Here is a 21,782-nt window from a genome sequence, read left to right on the forward strand (position 1 = left end):
ATCTGCAATACTACGTCTTGACAATATGAAATAAAATCTTAACGTAATTGGCAAAGAATTGATATCTCGATTTCATTGATGGATGGCTTAATTGCTTAACAAAGCAGGTATTTGGGAATTGGAGCATTTTCACTTGACCTTTGATCCTTGCTCTTTGATCACATGACCCATAATTCCTCAAATAATTACAAACTGGTAACACCATTGACATCGATATTGCAATCGTTTCCGACTCCTGACAAAGAGAACCATCAGTCCCAATTGTCACCGTAATGTGGGACAATTGTTTTACAACAGGTTAAAATACTGTATTCATCTTAATCATAACTTCTGAATTGCAAGGAAGCAATTAATCAGATCATTCAAAGTTGGACGATCCGGTGACCAGGAGGGATAAATTAGCAAGAAACACAAACTAACTTGATATTCTAAAAGAAAGGATTACTTGAAGACGAAAGAAGCAGACATGATGGGATAAGTCAAATCTACATCAATGTTTAATTCTATCACTTCGCTCATAGGACATAACTTTCCTTGAAACTGTGGCGAGCTACAAAGTATCATTTTTCACTTTGTATTGCTACTTCCCTTTCTTGCATGTCAAAAGGATTGATCCTTGATCTACAAAGCACTAAGGTGTAGCTGTTTACGAGAAGAACGCTGTCCCTCGTCAGTCCTTTCTTCCTTTACAAGGATTGTGTTCGCTCATTGCGAATTGATAAGAGCAACACCGAATGACATCAATTCGATGCGTAACCTTAAACCTGTCGGGGAATGTAAAAAAGGCCAGGGACCGGAGTGTTAACACTTCAAACAGAAGGAAGCTGCGACAAACAAAGACACAGAGAGACAGAAAGACTGGGAGACAGACAAAGGCACCGAGACAGACAAATAGACAGACAGGCAGAGAAACAACAGTTAAACTTCGAAGAACAGAGAAACACAGACCAACAGACAGAGGCTTTCAGACATAAAAGAAAAGGTGAAACTCATTCTGATAAAGATAAAACACAGATTTAAGAAGATCAAGGCTGTTCATGTTTATCGGGTCTGTCGTTTTCACTATAGGCAGACAACAACTAACCTTATAGTCTTCTAGCGTATTTGTTATATTTTGTATGCATTTTTACCATCGATAAATGTTCGTGGATACTCACAGGCATCTATTTTCCTTCATCATATCGGAAAGGAACTAATGATACTGCAGTTATAGAAAGGAGTTTAAGAATGTATGTACATCACAAATACTTACTTCATATCTACGAAAGATTGCATGCCCTTTGCATAATTATTCGCATGGAAGATAAATGGTCATTCATCTGTAATATTTATGTGTTTGTTTGTTTGTTTTTTTGTCTTTGGTTTCTCAACACTTCGGAACAAGTATTTACAATTTCTGTGAATACTCTGTGAAACAAGTAAGTGATATTCAGTGTATATTAAGATTAACCTTTCGAAAGGATCACTGTGTCTTTGAATGATAAGGGTGTGTGTGTGTGGGTGTGTGTGTGTGTGTGTCTTTGTGTCAGTATATATATATATATATATATATATATATATATATATATATGTACTCACTGGTTAAATAGCTCTAAAGATATAATCCTGAAATGTCCGCAAAACATCCTTAATTAATGCCAGACAACGCTTGTACAGGTGTATCGATCCCTAATAACAATAATAATAGTAATAATAATGATAATAAACATGATAATAATAATAATAATAATAATGATAATAATAATAATAATACAGGGTACTTATAATGCGCCAGTTCCACATAGTTAACGTGCTCAAGGCGCAGTAGAAGAAGTAAGTTATGAAATACAAAAATCCTTACACAAACATGCACATGAAAATGAACGACACAATAATGATAATGAAAAAATAAACATCATAATATACAACTCTACTGGAAATTGATCATGAACAAATGAGTCTTGAGGGCAACTTTAAAGGAGTCAACATTCGAAATGTGACGGATAGCTTGAGGCAACTGATTCCACAGGTAAGGTCCAGCATGTGCAAATGTCCGATCCCCCCATGATTTCTTCGTTTTTGGAACAACAAGTAATCTATAATCGGATGACCTTAAACATCTGGAAGGATTATACAATGTCAGTAGATTAACATTGTACTCTGGGGCAGATCCATGTATGCAAAGAAAAACAAATAGTAATAGTTTAAATACAATGCGAGATTCAACAGGTAACCAATGCAATGAGGACAAACCAGGGGTAATGTGAGTATTTCTCCTGGTAAGGGTAACTATGCGGGCTGCTGAATTTTGCAATTTTTGTAACCGTGAAAGTTGAGATTGTGGTAGCTGAAATAGGAGTGCATTACCAAAGTCAAGTCGGGATGATATAAGAGCATGAACTATTTTTTCTGTGGCTGAACGAGTTAAATACTTGCGAATAATCCCCAAATTGCGTAACTGATATCTCACGGATTTACAGACAGCAGAGATCTGAACAGACATGGACATTGTAGAATCAAATAATACTCCAAGATTTCTACGTGATTTAGATGGAGCAATAACAACATCATTGTCAACCGTTAAAGAAGGAAGACTAACCTTGTCAAGTAAATCTACCTAATCAGGTAAGATACATTTCATTTGTTTTGATTTGATTTACGCGGCCATGTATCTTTAAACCTTTCATAGTCCTCCCATCCTCTTGTACTGACAGGTCTGTTCCTCTTTCTCTTTTTAACCTCAGCAGTCTCCGGCAGCCTCCTCCTCCTCCACCTCCAATTCCATCCTTCTTTCTCGTCTGCCATTTCCTCCTCTTTCTTCCTTTCGCCTTTTTCTCCTTCCCTTTCTCCTTCCCTCCTCTTTCTCCTTTCCACTGTTTCTTCACTTTCCCTTCTTTTTATCTTTCTATTCCCCATCCACTTTTTCGCCTCCTTTTTTCGTTATTCTTCTCATCTCGTTGACTCGTTGGTCTTTCCTCCTACCAATCTGCCTCCATCTTCCCTCAATTTCCTGACAAATCTCACTAGATAAATTCGACCCTCTGTGAGATACTAAACGATACATGTGTTCACAGTCCTAGGGGGCAGGCCAAGGAATGACTCGGAGTAAGGAGTAAGGAGGGTATAACAGATGATGTCAGTAGGTGTGTTTAACATACCCCACTCCGAGGTGGCAGCCGACAAAATGCGATGCACTCTGGATACAACATGTACAAAGTGTTGCGCTTTGATATTGGGGCTACCCCATCCATAATCTATGACCGACGTCACGCACGTAACCCAAAGTAGGTCAACTACAGTGGCTATTGTCTTGCCCGAGGGGTCCTTATTCCACTATCGTTAGGACATGGACAATCTGACCTCCCATTTCTTATCTACAAGGGATGTCCTACCCAGTCAGAGAAAACTACATTAACCTGTCTTTAAACAAGATACAATTCCTTCTGGACGTTTAAACATTGAAACGGCATTACAATGTGATGGCAAACACAACAAGGCTACAAACAAAGTTTCATAGACTTTTCATTAAGTTGATTATCAAACACGGTAAGAAAGTCACCAACAGTTAACGTTTAGTGTGTAGAAATTCCTGGTATTGACACGATGAACTTGGAACAACCGGCAACTAAGGATATTGGTTAGTACGTGTCACTGCCCGGAAAGCAGTAGATGACAGCATCGTGTCCCGTGGTTCCTTTTCCCGACATGTTTGTTAAATTACAGATCACCAGTTGCGAATTTACAAATTTCATTGGTAAGAGGGAGACAAAATGAAGAAAATTCACACCTCAAAATGTCTGTTGATTTCATCCAGTATATTTTTCCTTAATTGCCATATAATATAAATTTTGAAACTGAAATTATCAAAACGTAGCATAAATGGGTTTTTTTTTTTAGTGCACAGTATAATACTAGGGTCTCTTGGAAACAAGAGATACATATTGTATATGAAGAATTATGTTCTTCAGTGTCATGGGTAATCAATAAAGTGTTTTTTTTTTTGTTCTCCTGTTGCAACTTTCTTATCAAGCGATGATGATACATGGAATTCAACGGAATTCACACTTGAAAGGATTGTTGGATTTTCCTAAGGCTTCACTGATAGTATGTCCAACCAATTTTTTCTGCATTCGCTAAGTTCACATACATATGAGGAGTCAATTCCTCTGTGTTTAGACTTGTGAAATGAGAATTTGTAATATATACAGGTTCATGCACTTTTTCCCTCCTTAGTTGCTAATTTATGTTCCCTTCAACGGTGTCTAGACGCCAAATGTTACGTAACACTTCATGTTACATAACTCGTCGCTCACCTCGTATTGGTGACCTCATCGAAAGTGACAATCGACTTTCAAGCACAACACACCTTAAACCCCTGCTTTGATGTTATAATCTATACTCTATGATATAACGTTATTATTGAAAATCAACGAAAATCGGAATCCTATGTCAATATTAGCGTGTGTGCATTCCCGATCGTAACTATTTGTGCTGCTATTACTGGTTTCTATGATATAATAATCAAAACGTTTCCACTTGTAATAAGCTAATTTATGGCTTCGTGATTGGTATGTGTTGCATCTCTGCTGTGCTATCTTCTTCTCCGTATTTTTCCTTCCTTTCTTCAGTTCATCAAAATCACCTGGTATTCCTATGAAAATCATTTGTGTTAACTTTTCAACTATCCTTAAAAGGCATGTCAATTTCAAATGTCTTGGCGATTGTGACGTAGTAAAACTGAGGTCAAGAAACTTGGCGTATTCCGTTAGGTCACAATTATACGCGTTTACTCATCGCTGGTACGAGAGCATAGACGTAAAGCGTTTGTAATCATAGGTTTATAATGTCTTGAAATTCATGAGAAAATAAAGGCCATCTTCTTCTTCTGCCGTGTCTCACCTCGCTCCATCAATTATTACAGCAGGAAACCACTGGGGAAAGACATTGAACAAGCTACATGCCTAATTCAGTGGATGATGTTAAAAAATGCATGTGGCTGGCATTGTTCATCATGGATCGCTTTCGATAGATTTCAGCTCACTTGACGAAAGACGCGGCCTAAGATCCAGTAAGGGTCAACCATTTGTAGACACTTATTTCACCCACGCCTTTCTAAACTAGTCAGTCTTTATGCCTATTCATCTTGTGAACCGGAGACAGTCGTGTGCTAAACCGAGAAAATTGCAGAATTAGGTGATGTGGCAGCAAATATCAGAAATTTATTTTGTGTTTGCTTAGAATGAAAGCTTGATATCTGAATTGCCTTCTCTCCCTTTTTCGAACTGTAAAACTGTTTTGAGAATCAAGACGTGTTTTGTGAAGCATGTTACCATGCTGTTCTGACGTAATATGTATACGTAACTATCGGATAAACATTGGACGACTTCACGTGATGATTGACCATGTTGTCATCACGTATTCCCTTTTGAGAATATGAACTTATATTATGGTAGACAATATCAACAGGATCGAACAATAGAATAATACCAGAGTGCGTTCAGTAGATTAAATAATTGTATTCTGTGAACTGCGAAAAAAAAAAATCCAGAAGACCAACGATAAAGTCGCGGCGTATATGCTAATCGATGTGATTATCAAGAAAACTGATTCTCCGAATTGCAAGTGTCCTTAAAAGGATGAATATCATTGGTTGAGATGAGGATTCAGCTTTTCATTTTTTTTTTTCAAAATACTTTAGGAACCACTTCATGAAATGTCAAAGAGCGTACAATTCTATAGTAAGTGGAATTCAAAGTTTATATGCTGAAACTGGCTTTAAAAGGCAGTGATATCCAAAAACAAAGTAAAACAAAGCGACCCTAATAAAAGGTTGGTCCCACCTTTTATTAAGAGGATGGCTTTGTTTTAGATATCTCGGCCATTTCAAAGCCAATTTTTCTCAAATAAACTTTGAGTTCATCTTAGAATTATTATGCTCTTACATATTTCATGAGAGGTTTCTCATCATCTCACAAAATTATAATTTTATCCATTATACTTTTAATTAATTTTGCCAGTTTCCCTAGTGTCTGATGACAGTGACTGTATAATACATAGGTGGAACGGTTTTTTTTTTTTTGGTCATGCACTACTATCTCCGTGGCCTTTCATCAGTGTCTGAAGAAACAAAACACTTCAACTTTATATGAAGACAAGAAAAAGACTTACCTGTTTACCTGTGTACTCTCTAAAAAAATAGAGGGAAAATATTCACTCTTGAAGGAGTGAATACAAAAAAAGAGTGAATTTAGAGTGAAATTGGAGTGAATTTTGAGTGAAAATGTTCATTTTCACTCGTTTGGAGTGACCTCCGGGATCACTCGAAGATTTTGGAGTGACCTCCGGGATCACTCGAAGATTTTGGAGTGATCCCGGAGGTCACTCCAAAAAGAGTGAAAATGAACATTTTCACCTAAAATCCACTCCAATTTCAATCTAAATTCACTCTTTTTTGTGTTCACTCCTTCAAGAGTGAATATTTTTACTCGATTTTTTAAAGAGAGTAGGACCTGTGTGTATCTTGAAATACCAATTTTAAATCTCTTGGTATTTTTGTTTCTTTTGGTATTTTTTTTTCTTTTGATATATCACGAAGCGCCTTAAGCATTTGCTTCTGGTTAATGGCGACTTATCAATCTCACGAATTTTTATTATCATTTTCTCAAACTAATATCATTGTCATTGATATGAATATTCATATGAATATTCATAGCAAAAATGTCGATACAATAATACAGATGATCACCATTTTTATATTCTTTCATGTCATATTATATCATATCAGTATACAATGATCTAATATCATATTATTAGGCTCAGCAGAGTTTTCAAGTCAGCTTGTAGATACACGTGCATTATATACTCAGAGTACTTTGACAAACCTACATCCTACACAACAGAACGAGAAATGAGCTTTGCTACGTGGAACATGCATCATGTTTTAACTTCAGGGTTTGAGACGTTATTTTCGGTTATACGTCCTTCGAGCTTGACTTGTTACTGGCAATCTCCGTCAATTACATTTCACACCTGTAAGATTGTCACACATATTGTATGTTTCGTCACAGACTCGTCATTATGATTGATACACCAACCCATTCTAGGTCTCGTGGTGGGGGTGGAGAAAATAATAACAATGATACATTAAAAAAGCGCATAATAAGCGCATGATTCTCTACGAACTGTAAAAGAAATCAAGTCGAACACAGTTTGCAAGACATAACGCTTACCATCTATGATTGATATAGTCAAACCTGCTTTTAGCAGCCACCTGTCTTTACAGGCATTATTTACCATTTGCAGACGAAACAAAAAAACTCAACTAAAGAGCTTCAAAATAGTTCTGAAGTGAATCAGGGATAGAAACAACCGATGTGAAAATTTGAATCAGTATCACTATAGTAATCAATGGTATTGTAAAAGATACAAAAATACAAACAATAGGTATGAAAATGTTTCCAGACTAAACCGTCTACGGCCATGGTTTATGTAGAAAAATAGTGATATCTCCTTATAATTTAGGCTTTACTGCGAAATTCTTATCATGGTAGCATGGTTTGTGATACAGCTAACCTACACATATGCATGAATTTAATGTGATATCTCGAACATTTTTTTTCATATCACTGCTCCCAATAGTAAACTATAAGTTTAAAATTCACCTGCACAACTCTTTTTATGTGTCTCTTTTCTGAGCCCTTAACTCATAATGGAAATGTCCTTTAAGACCAATTTGAATGACATGGCAAGAAAAAGGACAAACAGTCAACTAGTACAGTCAGTGCCATATAAATAAGACAAAAGTATAAAAAAACAGGAAATTCTGAAGTTCATGCTTACAGATAGAAATAAGACATCGCAAAAATATCAACGCTGATGAAGCCGCCCAGTGAGTAGCTGTTTGCTTAACATTCTTCGAGTTTTCTCAGTTGCAGGTCACGAGAACCGACACCTGCGAGTCGTACAGCTCAAGAGTTATGCAGTCCACGAGTCATACAGCCCATGAGTTCGATACTAAGCTAACAAGGCCCACGACACCAACACATTAAACCCCATGTGTTGTATCTGTCGAACTCGTGGACTGTTTTTACCCAGCGTCGAACTCATGGGCTTGATTTGCCTAGTGTCGAACTCGTGCGCTGTATGATTCGTACGCTGTATGACTCGTGGGTGTCGGTCTCGTGGGATGACCCGCTTTTTCTTGTGTAAATAAAGTTTCATAATTCTGTTTGTGTGACTTTCACTGTCGCTTTTTTTTATCCTGACTGAATATGACTCAATATTTTGAACCGCAAAATAAGGTCTTACTTGTAAGAAAGGCGACAGATGATATGTATTATTGTATTTCTTTTGGAACTGCATGGTAACTAGTAAGCCTGTAAAAATATATTCTTCTTTTTCTAACGAACCAAGATGTTGGTGTCTTATCAGTTCTTGATATTGACAACATCGGGTGGTTTTTTTTTTGCAGTTTCATGACTTGTTTGTTTTAAAACTTTACACTAAATACAACTCCCATGCGTTCATGCACACATAGATGAAGTAACGCACATTGCGCGATAGAAAACTTTCCCTTGGTCTAGCTGAATCGAAAAAAACAACAACAATCTGACGACGCTTAAAACTTTGTTTCAATGTTCCTGAAAGTTTTACCAGCTTTGCTCTCCATGTCATCTTTTCTTTTGGCTTTTGATTTGTTTTCTGTCTATCTTTTTGTATTGTTTGACACATTTGTTACATATTCTTGTCAAGCGTCCGATCAAAGTGGGTTTTTCCCAACACTGCCCTTTACTCTCATGATCACATTAAAAGTTCAATCACGAACTTGATTTCCGCACCGCTATCTCTTTTTTCCCTGATGTGTACTTATCACAGATAACAATATCTCTTGTTTTACTAGACTTACTGCTGTCTGCACAGTCGTGTATGTTCATCTGGAATATTCCGTGTTAATAAACGCCTGAATATTGTCCTCAGTCTCAAATACGCAACAGAGACATTCTAAACTTGCAGGATCTTTCAAATTCATTGACGATGTGAGTTGTATTTCGACGAAACCATTGGAAATGACTAGCTCCTGCATTTAAGTCACGTGCTTGTAGAGACTTCGCCGAAGTCAATCTTCATCAAATTGCAAATGAGATTGAGAGGTAGGCCCTCTCAGCCGTGTCGGACTTCTTGTCGGTTGTTCTGCTATCAAGTACTGATGGAAGTCTGCAATTCATTTTGGAGCCTGTATTATACTACAGACCCATAACGCATGTTTAACCCTCTGACAGCGGATACCATACACGGTCATAAACCCTTCATTAACTCCATGGGGAATTTTAAACTTTCACAGGCTGCGAGGAAAATACCAGCTCTTGAAACTTGAACATAGATGTTTACAATTTCATTGCATATCATTGCCTGCTGCCTATAGGTATATCGCTTTAAGCCTTTTTTTTCATAACTAGTTATCCCAGCGGGCAATAATTATGAGATTTTTGTTGTTTTTGTTGATGTTGTTGTGGTGATGGTGCTTGTTTTCACTCAAATGTTCACTGTACGATGTCTTTGATAATCACATTCATGATACGGAATCAAAATCATTATGTTAGATCATTAACCCGACAAAACGAAATTCTTGATACATGAGATTCACTATTCCTACAAAAAAAAAATACTAGTAATCCTTCATGAAGAAAATTACATCGTTTGATTTTTAACGATGGAAGAAAACAAATAATTTCAATGACACAGATAATAACAAAATCATAATCTGGGATTTTTTTCTTTCTTTCACGCATGAAAGCTTTATCTGGTTCTCTTTGTACCAAATTAGGCAAATACACAACTAGGGAGTATCAAACTTCAAGAACTTTTTTTGTTTTTTGTTTTTCTCTTCTTCCTGTCCTTTTAGTCCATTACTCTTTTGCTTGGCTACCTCATCATACTGTGACAAATTCACTTTGAGCTTACTCTCTAAAAAAAATCGAGTGAAAATATTCACTCTTAAAAGAGTGAATACAAAAAAGAGTGAATTTAGAGTGAAATTGGAGTGAATTTTGAGTGAAAATGTTCATTTTCACTCATTTTGGAGTGACCTCAGGGATCACTCGAAGATTTTGGAGTGATCCCTGACATCACTCTAAAACGAGTGAAAATGAACATTTTCACTCAAAATTCACTCCAATTTCACTCTAAATTCACTCTTTTTTTGTATTCACTCTTTTAAGAGTGAATATTTTCACTCGATTTTTTTTAGAGAGTATATTCGTCCACTTTGTGCTTATTTTCGTCCACACTTTTCATAAACATCAAAATTACTGAGCTCAATTAAATTTAAAATTCTACAGCTACTGGAACTGTAATGACAAAGTGGAATATAGATGAGTAAGCACACACAAAGACAATGATCACAGAGACACACATACATGAAAATGATAGACCTACACCTAAGCACAATAACAACAAACAATTTTTATTTAATCAGCATAATTAACAGCATAGATATACGCTACAAAGACAGACATACAACTGACCCAAGAGATAAGAATAACAAAACAATGCATGGAAAACAGTCAACTCTTTATTCCTCTACAGAATCATGAAACGGCCTATGTGAGAATGAGATAAGGTAAAGGAGGAGAAATGCAGACATCATTTATTTATGCGAACTGAGTTTACACCTCGTCGTCGATATCATGATTTACAAGTAGGCCTATACATTACCATAAAGTCCATTACGAAGGAGCCTTATAAGAATTCAAACCCTCTTCCACGTATTCCATGAGGCCCGCCACCGAAAGCGACAAAAGTTTGAGCGAGTACTGTCATGATTGCGAGAGAAAGAGAGAAAAAAAATAACAAAAACAAAACAGAAACCCAAGTACTCCAACCCATGTAGGTGTAGAAATTTCACATTCAATAGCCAGACATGAGTGTTATTCTAGACATAGGCATTCACTATGCTTACCTCTTCAAACTGCATAAACTCGGAGGGATCGCGGCGTAGCTTGACCTGGAGTCCGATGCAGTATCACCAAACGCGGCAATTTCGAAACACACCGCAACTGGGAGGAGAAAGGCGTAGAAAGTTAGAGAGCGCCAACCACACAAAAACCCCAAGATAGAACCGACCTACTGTAGGCTGATATCCGTCTGACTGATCGCACTAATCGACCAATGTCGGCTGCATGAATGACTCGAATGGTGCAGTATAGAGAGAAACTTGTCCGCGAATAGAAGTTGATGAATTTTGAAATGGCACTATCCCATTCGTTTAACTCCCGCCGGTCTCTGGTGCATGAGATAAGATGCTCAATACTTTATGAGTTCTCCGTTGCACCACCTCGATGGTCGCACACGCGGAATCCGCTCGTCGTGTGCAGTGGTAGCAAGGAGTCACTGGCGCACTATTCTGAAGATATAATAAAGTACATCACAGTAGCGCAAGGGGACGCGATCATAGTCTCTGTAACACAGAGACTCCAACTCTCCCGTTTTCGACGGGAGATCTCCCGCCGAAAACCCATTTTTGCAAAATCTCCCGTTCTCCCGTTTGAGATTTAATTTCTCCCGCCCTGGCTCTGTGTCTCCCGTTGGAAAGGATTTCTTACATATTTCTATCGTATGTTGAAAAAATAAGCCTTAGATAGCACCAGAGAGCATCTAGAACCCTGGGAATTTCGCGCTTCGCACACATCAACTTTGAGTCTCCCGTTTGCTAGGGGTTTCAGGCGAGAGAATCTCCAGATCAGAAGGTACTTTGGGTTGGAGTCTCTGCATGCATTGTATATGACTTTTGTGCATTTTTAATACTTTTTACAAAAGAATATTTTTTTTTGTTAAGTATATATTATATAATGATAGCAATGATAGTAATAATAATGATAATGATATACATAATGTATTCATGTGATATAAATTATGTTGGCCTTATATGATAAAGTTATAGGCCTACATGTATGCTTACTGTATGTTTGTATATTATAATGTGTAGATCAATACATGAATACAGTTACAAATGTATGTAAAAACCCTGACATATAATAAGACCAGTCGTCTGTTGAAAATGAGAAGGGCGTTAAGTTGCCTGGAATACTATGGGTTTTGTGACAACTTAACGCCCTTATCATTCTCAACAGACGAAGTATACTTGCTACCTTATAATTAATTTAAGATTATCAACATAACAGATTAATAGTCAATCACAAATTGGATCAGACATTGGGGAACCAATTTCGGAAGAATTTATCGAAAAAGAAAAGAGAATGAATGTCTTGATTTTGTCCAGCATGATTTTATCATCCTCATTACTCGTAATGCTTCCTCATCGAAAAGTGACATCTCTGATTTTGCTCAGATTAAGATAAATATATTAATTTTCAAATTTATCTATAAGGACATTTTAACTTGCAGTTCAAATTTATCTACAAGGACATTTTAACTTGCAGTTCAAATTTATCTATAAGGACATTTTTAACTTGCAGATTCGTTATCGTAACACGCACATAAACGTGTATGTGCGTGAACTGACCTGATGTTTCTATCATCAAAATCATTAAAAATACAGTGTACTTCCATCGTTTATTTATCGTTTTTTTTTTTGTTTTTTTTTGTTTATTTTTTTTGTTTTTTTTTTATTTTTTGTTTATTTTTTTTTGGGGGGGGGGGTTTGTTTTGTTTTTTTTCCTTTTGTTTTTTTTTACATCGCTCACACGAATCGTTGTCTGTACTATAAAGTTAAGAATGTTATGATGTATTGTGAGATAGAAAGAGAGATAGAGAGAGAGAGAGTGTGTGTGTGTGTGTGTGTGTGTGTGAAAAGGTAAGTATACATGCGTACGATACAATATGTAGGCCTAATAATCTTAATTGCTATTAAAGAAAGTCTGACAGATCATTTGAGTGTATGTTGACAGAATTCTAATCAAACCAATTTGTGATCTGAAGTCTGCCTGTCTGAAGTCAGTCAGAATTTAAGTATGATAAAGGATGATGTGTGTGAACACATTTCAGTCATCTAAGAGTCAGATTAGGGAAGAAAAGAAATTAAAGACACTCAAAATATATGTTACTATTTTTTAGTATTTTTTGAAAATAAAAAGTGTCTGAACTGCCTGAAGAAAGACTACGGACTACCCTCATAGAAGACTGTGATGAAGAGTTCTTTACGCAATCAAATATTCATTACTTCTGGGGAGGGAGGAAGAGGCGGGCAGTTTGTATTATCACGAAGAGGAGCCAGAGTACGTGCCCGTCTCACGCCTCAGCGGGACTAGGGCAATCAAACTCCCCGTGACTACCGGGGTGGTCTCCTGAGACAGGTCCGCTCGCCCACAATATTCCTCCCTCGATCGCACTGTTACGGTTGGAGATGATTTCCAAATTAGTGCCTTCCGCATATTAAGCACTGTACCTCCCATGTTTTTAACTTACCCCTGTTCTGGGGGAGGTTGGCCCAGATAACAGAAGACAACGTGCCAGCTAGTCAATAAAGAATCTAAAGAAAACACGGCAGCAAGGACGGGGAGGCGCGTGCACCCCATCATAACTCTACCGAATAATAATCTTTCTCGACTTCTTTCACAAGGCATAACACGTATGCACGTGATTGCGTCACTGCGTAGCAGATTCTCATTTTGCTATGGCGGAAACATGCAAGCCCTGAATTACTTTGTACACTGTCACCCTCTCCTACTTTCACTTCTTTTTTCTTTCTCTTCTCCCGATCCCCTCCTTTCCTTCTCCATCTCTCTATATTATATATTTATTTTTTGTTAGTCCTGAACTTTCTCAAATAAGAGGAGGGAGGATAGACGTGCATGAGTGGGTAGGAGCATTACTATTAGAGGCATTATCTAAAGTAACAAAGCCTGCAAGTTTCTGCTTCTGAAAACACCAATGACGTTTTGCGCAACCACTTTGCCAGAGTAGTATTAAAAGCAGTGGCGGATCCAGGGGGAGAGCACCGGGCGCCCCCCTTTTTTTTTTTTGGTTAAAACAAAAGAAATAAAAAGAAAAAAAATGGAGGAGGGCTGCGTGTGCCCCCTTTAATGTTGTAAAGATGCCCCCTCCTTACGGAATTCCTGGATCCGCCCATTAAAAGGGTTAATTTCTTCAGATCGCTGGGTGTAATGACACTATTCTCTCTTTCGTTCAAGTAAGTTTTACTGGACAGCCAGTAGGACTATACTGCCCTACTTTGGCAAAAGGAAGCAAGTGACAAAAGTGACATTTCTTGTAAAAGAGCAAAATGTGTCTGTCATTTGCACTGACGTCAATGGAATATCATGATGCATTATCTTACATAAATCTCTGAACAGGATGAGTGTTTATGCATAAAATTTGGTCTGGAAGAAAAACACATTAGGTGACATAATATGAAAAGATCAATAACTCAAATTTAGATGGTATGTCACTTGCTTCCTTTTGCCAAAGTAGGGCAGTATACTGTTATGTTCCGTTTTGACTGAAAATCGAAGAATATTATGTTGGATGACGTGTACTAAATTCACTGTTGAATTCAAGTGAATCGAGTTGGATATTTCAATCAATTTTCTACAGCTGGTATATAGGCAGTCTCTAAGTTTCCATGTTTACATCTTGGTGAGGAGGGACATTAATGGATAAAACGTGTTGACAATATTAACAGAGAGCCCTTGCCCATGCTCTTGTACAGATATAGCACTATAGTATACAGAGTCCGTCCCATATATTCGCCTACTTGACCTACTCTTCTTCCACTCTTCCATACATTTTCAACTTATTCAGTTCCTTTGACTGGTTACAAAACAAAAACCTACAGGATCCCAGATGTATTTTTTCTTTTACGTCTTTTTTTATTATGCCGAGCCCTCGCAATGCTGTCTGTAATTTGAAAAAGTTTCATTTTATTGTTATTTTCCTTTAATTTCAACAAGGCCTCTTTAATCAGTTTAAACTTCTCAATGGAGCCTGGTTTTCTGATTCACCCATGCGGTGATTTGTATTTACTGCCAGATCTTCAAATTACTGTTGAAAAAAAAAACAACAACCAAAAACAGACTGTTGAAAAGGGGGGCGGCGTTCCATTATATATCCCAGAATTCATGGAATACTCAATTATGCATGATATACTGATGGCTTTATAGAATCTGTTTTGGTGCAAATGGTACAAGTCCCCCCCCCCCCCCCATTTCTTTCTCTCTCTCCCTCTCTCCCTCTCTTCTTTAATGGAATGTGCTAAATTTACAAACTTTGTTTTCTTGGGGTTTTTTTGCAAGGTCCATCTATATTCCTTACAATTTAGTAGGCATATCATTTCAATTCGCACTGATTTCAGGAAGATCGACATATCTTTTTTTTTTTAAAGATGTTATCCATGTTATGTGCATGTACTTAGCGCATGTTTCTGCGGGTGTGTGCGCGTACATTCATTCATATACGATTGTTTGATATTTAGTTCATGTACGTATATTTGAATTTACTTTATTGTTCCTTTTCACCTGCTTGTACAACCGAGTATTGTTACTTTTTAATAATTTTTCATTGTTTTGCAATATGAAAAATAAAATAATGAAATGAAACTCAGAACTCCGGCGTTTCTATGTGACAATCCCGATGCTTGTACCAACTATACCACAGAACTACCTCACAAAATATAGGCCTATTGCTATAATATACTAATAGTATATTGTATATCATACAGTTATAATATGCCAATTATAGTGTATTGTATATTATACAATTATAATATGCATATAGGAAAGAGTGTTATGCGTGTAGAGAACGTAAAAGGTGAACGCACTCCCGCCCACACTTCTTCTGTCCCGTTTCCATTGAATAATACATGCCCAAGGGACTTATCTTCTTACACTGGAGTCTACCCACTCACTATGATTTGTACGCCATTACTTGCAGCACAAATCTAAGTAGGCATGCAGTAGAGGGCTGCATCCCGTGTAAAACTGTGGTAAAATGTCGTATCCCACTTACTTCATTTGACTTCATAACCTAGTGTCTGTTTTCATGTTTAACTTTCTTCTTTTTGACGTTTACATAAAGAAGATTTACCGGTCTCTTCTGTTTCAGTTGACGCTTCCAGGATCGGAGATGCTTGCACTTTACCTTAGAGGCCGCTTTATGAAGATGGATTTCATGGAGCTGTTGTTTCTATTCCATTTCAATTCCAATCAAATTTTTGTTCCAATATCAAATTTTTTCGCAGCTACATTTATACTAGATCAAAGGTTTTGCAGTACAAAATATATAGATATACATTTGAAATCAGAAGAGAAAATGAGATAGTGAATAACCTTATATGATTTTTTTTTCGTTCAAAATTATTGTGTTATTGGTCAAGAGAGGCCCACTCTTTTACGAGGACAACACAACCAGGCTACAAATTCAACTGTTCCTGTTCCAGATATAAGTGGAAATCTGGATTCATTATGCGCAAGCAATAAACAAGTTTGGATACAATTTCTGTAAATTATCGGGCAGGCTTCTTGGTTGCCTGGGATAGCATGTTACGCAATGAAATACAGAATTTTACGTCAGCGGCTGGAGTTTGGACAAAGTAGAATTAAACAAAACCAGGACTCTATTTTTAGGCGGGAATTAGAAGCAATGCCTATTCCCAAAAGGGCAAGTAAACACGGGCACATAAATTCGAATAACAGATTCGACGATTTGTAGACACGAAACACAAATGAAGGAAGTATTCTATTCCCAATTTGAGTCGCACGGTTCTCCAGGCAATCCCAAATAATAATCATGTTTGTATACAATATATCATTATGTTCGTTGAATCACTTTTGTAAGTGTATTCGCCCGTAGCGACGGCCATTTCCAATTTCCGAAGCCTGAATGGAACATATGACATTTCCTCCGATGATGCCCGCGGTGTGGAATAAATAGCATCTTCTCCCTAGCCCCCACAGCTTTCTCCCACAAGTGGACCCCAGACACAATAGCCTCCCGCGGTTGTCCGATCCCGCGAGGCGTCTATTACGTATCCCGCGCCGAAAGAGTGTCATTATGTACGACAATCACAATCACAAGCCACTGTGAGACGGAGCACGTGACACGGTCACGTGACGACAATTGCAGGTTCAACAACCGTCGTACCAATAGTGCATGTGGCAGTGGCCGATATATAAATATTAATGTTAATGTCGGTTGAGACTTCCCAAAAAGATTCCACAGCGATGCGATGAATGATAACAACATCGAGATAACTAGATGCTGTCTCATGGCAGCTCTCACGAATACGCGGCTGCGGCCTAAATTTCTAAATTGAACCACCTAGCAGTCAGTCCTCTGTTTTCAGTATCATGGATGTCTTTTAATGTCAGCTCACAACATTCATTTACAACGGTGGTAGGTATCTTGAATTTCAAACGTTGAACTTCACACTAATGAGATGTTTATTTTTTACCCCTCCCCCTCAAAAAGATACATGAATTATAATTATACATTATAAATAAATAGTCATATTCGTTATGCAATTTACCCCGTCAATCAATTAATTTATACATAAGCTCTCTCTCTCTCTCTCTCCCTCTCTCTCTCTGTCTTATATTATATATATATATATATATATATATAGATATATATATATATATATATATATATATTGCATTATGATACGTGCATATACATAATGAAGATATAATCGACTTGAGTTGAGTTGATTCTTTCCTTCTGATATGAGATATTTGCGATTGATACTGCTATTGAAGATAAACAATGATGTTGATGAAATATGGAATGTTTTTACTCATAACTTCAAAAATATTCTTTGTAGACTTGTTCTTTAACAAGATACTTCGAGTAGTGAGTCATTACCTAAAAGTATTTACAATGTATTTAGCTTTATTTGATGATGAAATTACTGTGAAATGTTTCAAAATGGCGTTTAACTTGTTTTGTGATTAAAAAAAATGTGTATGATTATATAGGCTTTGCATCCATATTTATGTATACCAGGTACACTTTTACATAACCCATGTCCAAAATCGGATTTCCGCAGACGATGTGGTACAGTGTATGTTGTTTCAAACTCAAGTTCTGCATAACTTGATGAATGTAATTTGTGTTAATAATACTCCATTATTTTCATGATGCATAAATCCACGTTAAACTGCAGAGCTTTATTGCAAAAAAAAAAGAGATAAGCTAAGCGCCATTTTTAAACATTTCATGATCAGATATTTCATAGAGCAACCTTTGCAGTAATACCCTACTTGAGACATAACAAGGAATATTCTAGAAGTTATTATGATTAAAAATATCCTGCTTTTTATTTTCTTTGTTTTTAACAGCTTTAATCATACATATCTCAACTTAACAAGAATGGTGTAAGCTCGTTTTGCGATAAAACTCTTCATTTGTATACGAATATTACACATACATACCAATGTTGAGACACATACATATATGCACACTTACATAGCATACACATACATTCACTTGAAGAGGAATGCGACAGGCTAGCTGCACATATACAAGACGCATATTACAAGAAATTTGGACGTAGAGAGAGAACACACAATTCAATTCAAGTCAATTCAATTTAGATTTTGTTCTCATATTCGACAAAACACAATACACACTTCACCTATACTGTTTTTGTAACAAATGAATAATGTAGGCGATACATCATGGGATGCACATCAGGGTATTACAAAAGTAGCCTAACATGTTTGCGAAACTATACGCCATAAAATCATTTAAATGAGCAATATGTTATGTACGAAAAATAAGAGAGAAAGAAAGCTGGTCGCTACACCAGAAAAAGGACAAGCTTAATGCGAATTATATCTCAGCAGAGATAGGCTCACGTACAGACGCCTCGTTTGGGGGCTCGGGTCGAGTGGAGCCGTGTTATTCCCAATTCAATTTTGTACGCCGTGAATTATGAATGAATACTAACTGATAATCCAGTGCCCAACCAGTCCATTTTAATCTCGCCGGATGATATCACATTAAAGCAGTCTGATTCGAACGTAAACAAGAGGCGCGTTTTCGTCCAGGACCTTTTCTTGCAAATCATAACACTGCTTTCCTCTGCTTGTTATCTGCATTATATGTATATATATATATAAATATATATATATATATATATATATATATATATATATATATGAACATATATAATTATGATTATATATATAAAGTATGTATATGAAGAGTTTTGTCGCAAAACGACCTAACTCCATTGTTGTTACGTTGAGATATTTGTGATTAAAGCTGCTAAAAACAATTAAGATGATAAGAAAAAACAGGATATTTCTATCATAACTTCTAAAATATTCCTTGTTATGTATTATGGGATATTATGGGAAAGCTTTAAACTTGCTGTATTTGATAATGGGCTTTCTTTGAAATGTTTAGAATGACACATTTTCCAATAAATCTCTTCATATATAATTTGTATGATTTTATACGTGATACGCGATTCTATACATGATATCATGAGAACAATATTTGTATATTTTGGCAGTTTTGCAAACCACGTGTTGTTTACAATTAAGTTTTAAGGTGAAGTAAAGAGAAGCGGCTGTTTTGATATTGTCATTCTTTAAAGGTAGGGGATACCTTTTACAGACCTCCCAAAATGCAGCAAAACATTAAATATGAACCTCAGGGGACTTGTTTAGGCCACTGCTGAGAAATATGGAAGTCAACAGTTATCTACAATTTGAATAATGCACAAAACTCAACTACTCAGTAGTTCTGTGTGTCAGCCACACTTAAGCCTTTTTGTTGCAGTCTTCTGTATTTTTTATCTATAAACACAAATCTAAAAGTATAAGAGCTGATGTAATAACATATAGAGTGTGTGGCAAGAATGTATATAGAAATGTTTGTAAGTTTTGATGAACTTTCTTCACAAAATATACATGATGGACACACATGCAGTGCATGGGTCTGCAAAGGTAGCCTAGTAATGTACTGGAATTTACGGTAGGCCCCGAAAAAAATTCAATTCAAAATCTAACGGTCAAAAAAGTGTACTAAATGTTACCTTCCACTTTCAATACTTTATGGGAGTTTCTAAAATGATACTCTCTTCAACATACCACTGTATTTATACAACTCTTCATTTAAGGCATGCAAATGGGATTCCCTACCTTTAAGCCGTTCGTCTTGACATCTCGTTTCATCATTTTCATCGAAAAATTAAAGTCCTTACCAAAATCACTACTTCTTGGAAATGTTGTAATGAGACAATCAAGGCCTCTCAGTGTTCATTCGCCTTTATAAGAAATTATGTTCCTCCCAGGGAATTCTCTGCTTTTGAGAGCATCCAATCAACGAGACAGTGTATTGATTTGATAACACCAAAATTATTATACTGTACAACCTTGCTTGTTACGTGACAAGAAACACTTTGGCTAGCAAAGCTACGTACTATTAATAGTTTTGAAACATGAATACCGCATACTCATTGCCAGCATTATCCCCATAAAGTATCAATATCAACCAAAACTATTATGATATCACGAGAGGAATAATGCTGATGTCATAATATCAATTAATGCATGCGCACGTTCATTGCAAACTATCAATAGAGTATCGTTAAGTTTTATTTCCATGATTGATTATATGTGCATGCATGCACACCGTGTACATACACATTCCATACATCCTTGACTGCAGTGACGGATCCAGAGGGGAGCGCATCCGCGGGCGCGCGCCCCCTCTTTATTTTTCGTTAAAACAAAAAGAAATAAAAAGAAAAATATGGGGAGGCGCACGCCCCCTTCCCCTTAAATTTTGTCAAGGTGCCTCCTCTTTACGGAATTCCTGGATCCGCCCCTGATACTTTATGTATAGAAATTATGTTTTGCACGATTATATTCTATATGTGACACCAGTGTAGATTTCTGAGTCGTTAATAACGAATAAGTGATATGGAATGAGAGTTCATCATTTTCAAATCATACATTCCCGCAAGGCGGTTCTCGGAGTCCAACTTCAGCGTCCATAAGAGAGACAGCTAACTATGTAACGACCTGTCAAGCGTGCATCTTACAGGTGTAATGAACTCCCCCCATCCTGTTTCTTTATTTAAAAACAAAACAAAACAACAACAACCAAACAAAAACAAAAAGATTATACCATTAATCTTGAGAAATCATAACAGTTGTGAATGCGCCAGCTTGGAAAAGAAACAGCAGAATAAAGCTACTGAGTGTTCTTTGTTTTCTTAGCAGAATTAACACCATTTGGAGAATATACGTGCTAGAGTGTTCTTCAAAATTTGAGTATCGTCAGCGTGATCGTTGATAGTATTGCTTTAGAATGAATATTTTGATAAGTGGAAAATGCCGTATGAGGAAACAACTTTATTTGCAGTCATGTTGGAGACCTGAGAACAGGGTTTTAGCTGAACACCCCCCCCCCCATATTTCACAAATCAGGAATAGAGTGACACAAGTTGGGTTACTTTGACATTTTCTACAGCTCACTGAATCTTTCGCCTTATTTGGCAAGTTTTTTTTTTATTTCTTTAATTTCGTAATCATGTACATATGTGACAACTGTAGAAGTGGTTCCTTCTAAAAAAAACCCAGAGAAAGTATAGAAGCTATAGGAGTATCTGCAGTAGGCTATTCCACGCTGTTCACAAGATTCTATGGCTGTCGTCGAACCTCTACAACAACCCTCTCCGACGGGACGAAACGAAACCTGATTTCCACGAAGAAGAAAAAAGTCATTACGCAGTGCATAAACACGGCATGCATAATAGAAGACTTGATAAACACTTCGGTCAATCCTCAAGTGATGAAAAAATCACCCAGCGGATTCCTATGAGTTCCTGAGGTTTC

The sequence above is a fragment of the Diadema antillarum genome, unplaced genomic scaffold, assembly GCF_040938485.1.
Source record: "Diadema antillarum isolate AM-2024a unplaced genomic scaffold, OU_Dant_1.0 seq00001103_RagTag, whole genome shotgun sequence".
Classification (NCBI taxonomy): Eukaryota; Metazoa; Echinodermata; class Echinoidea; order Diadematoida; family Diadematidae; genus Diadema; species Diadema antillarum.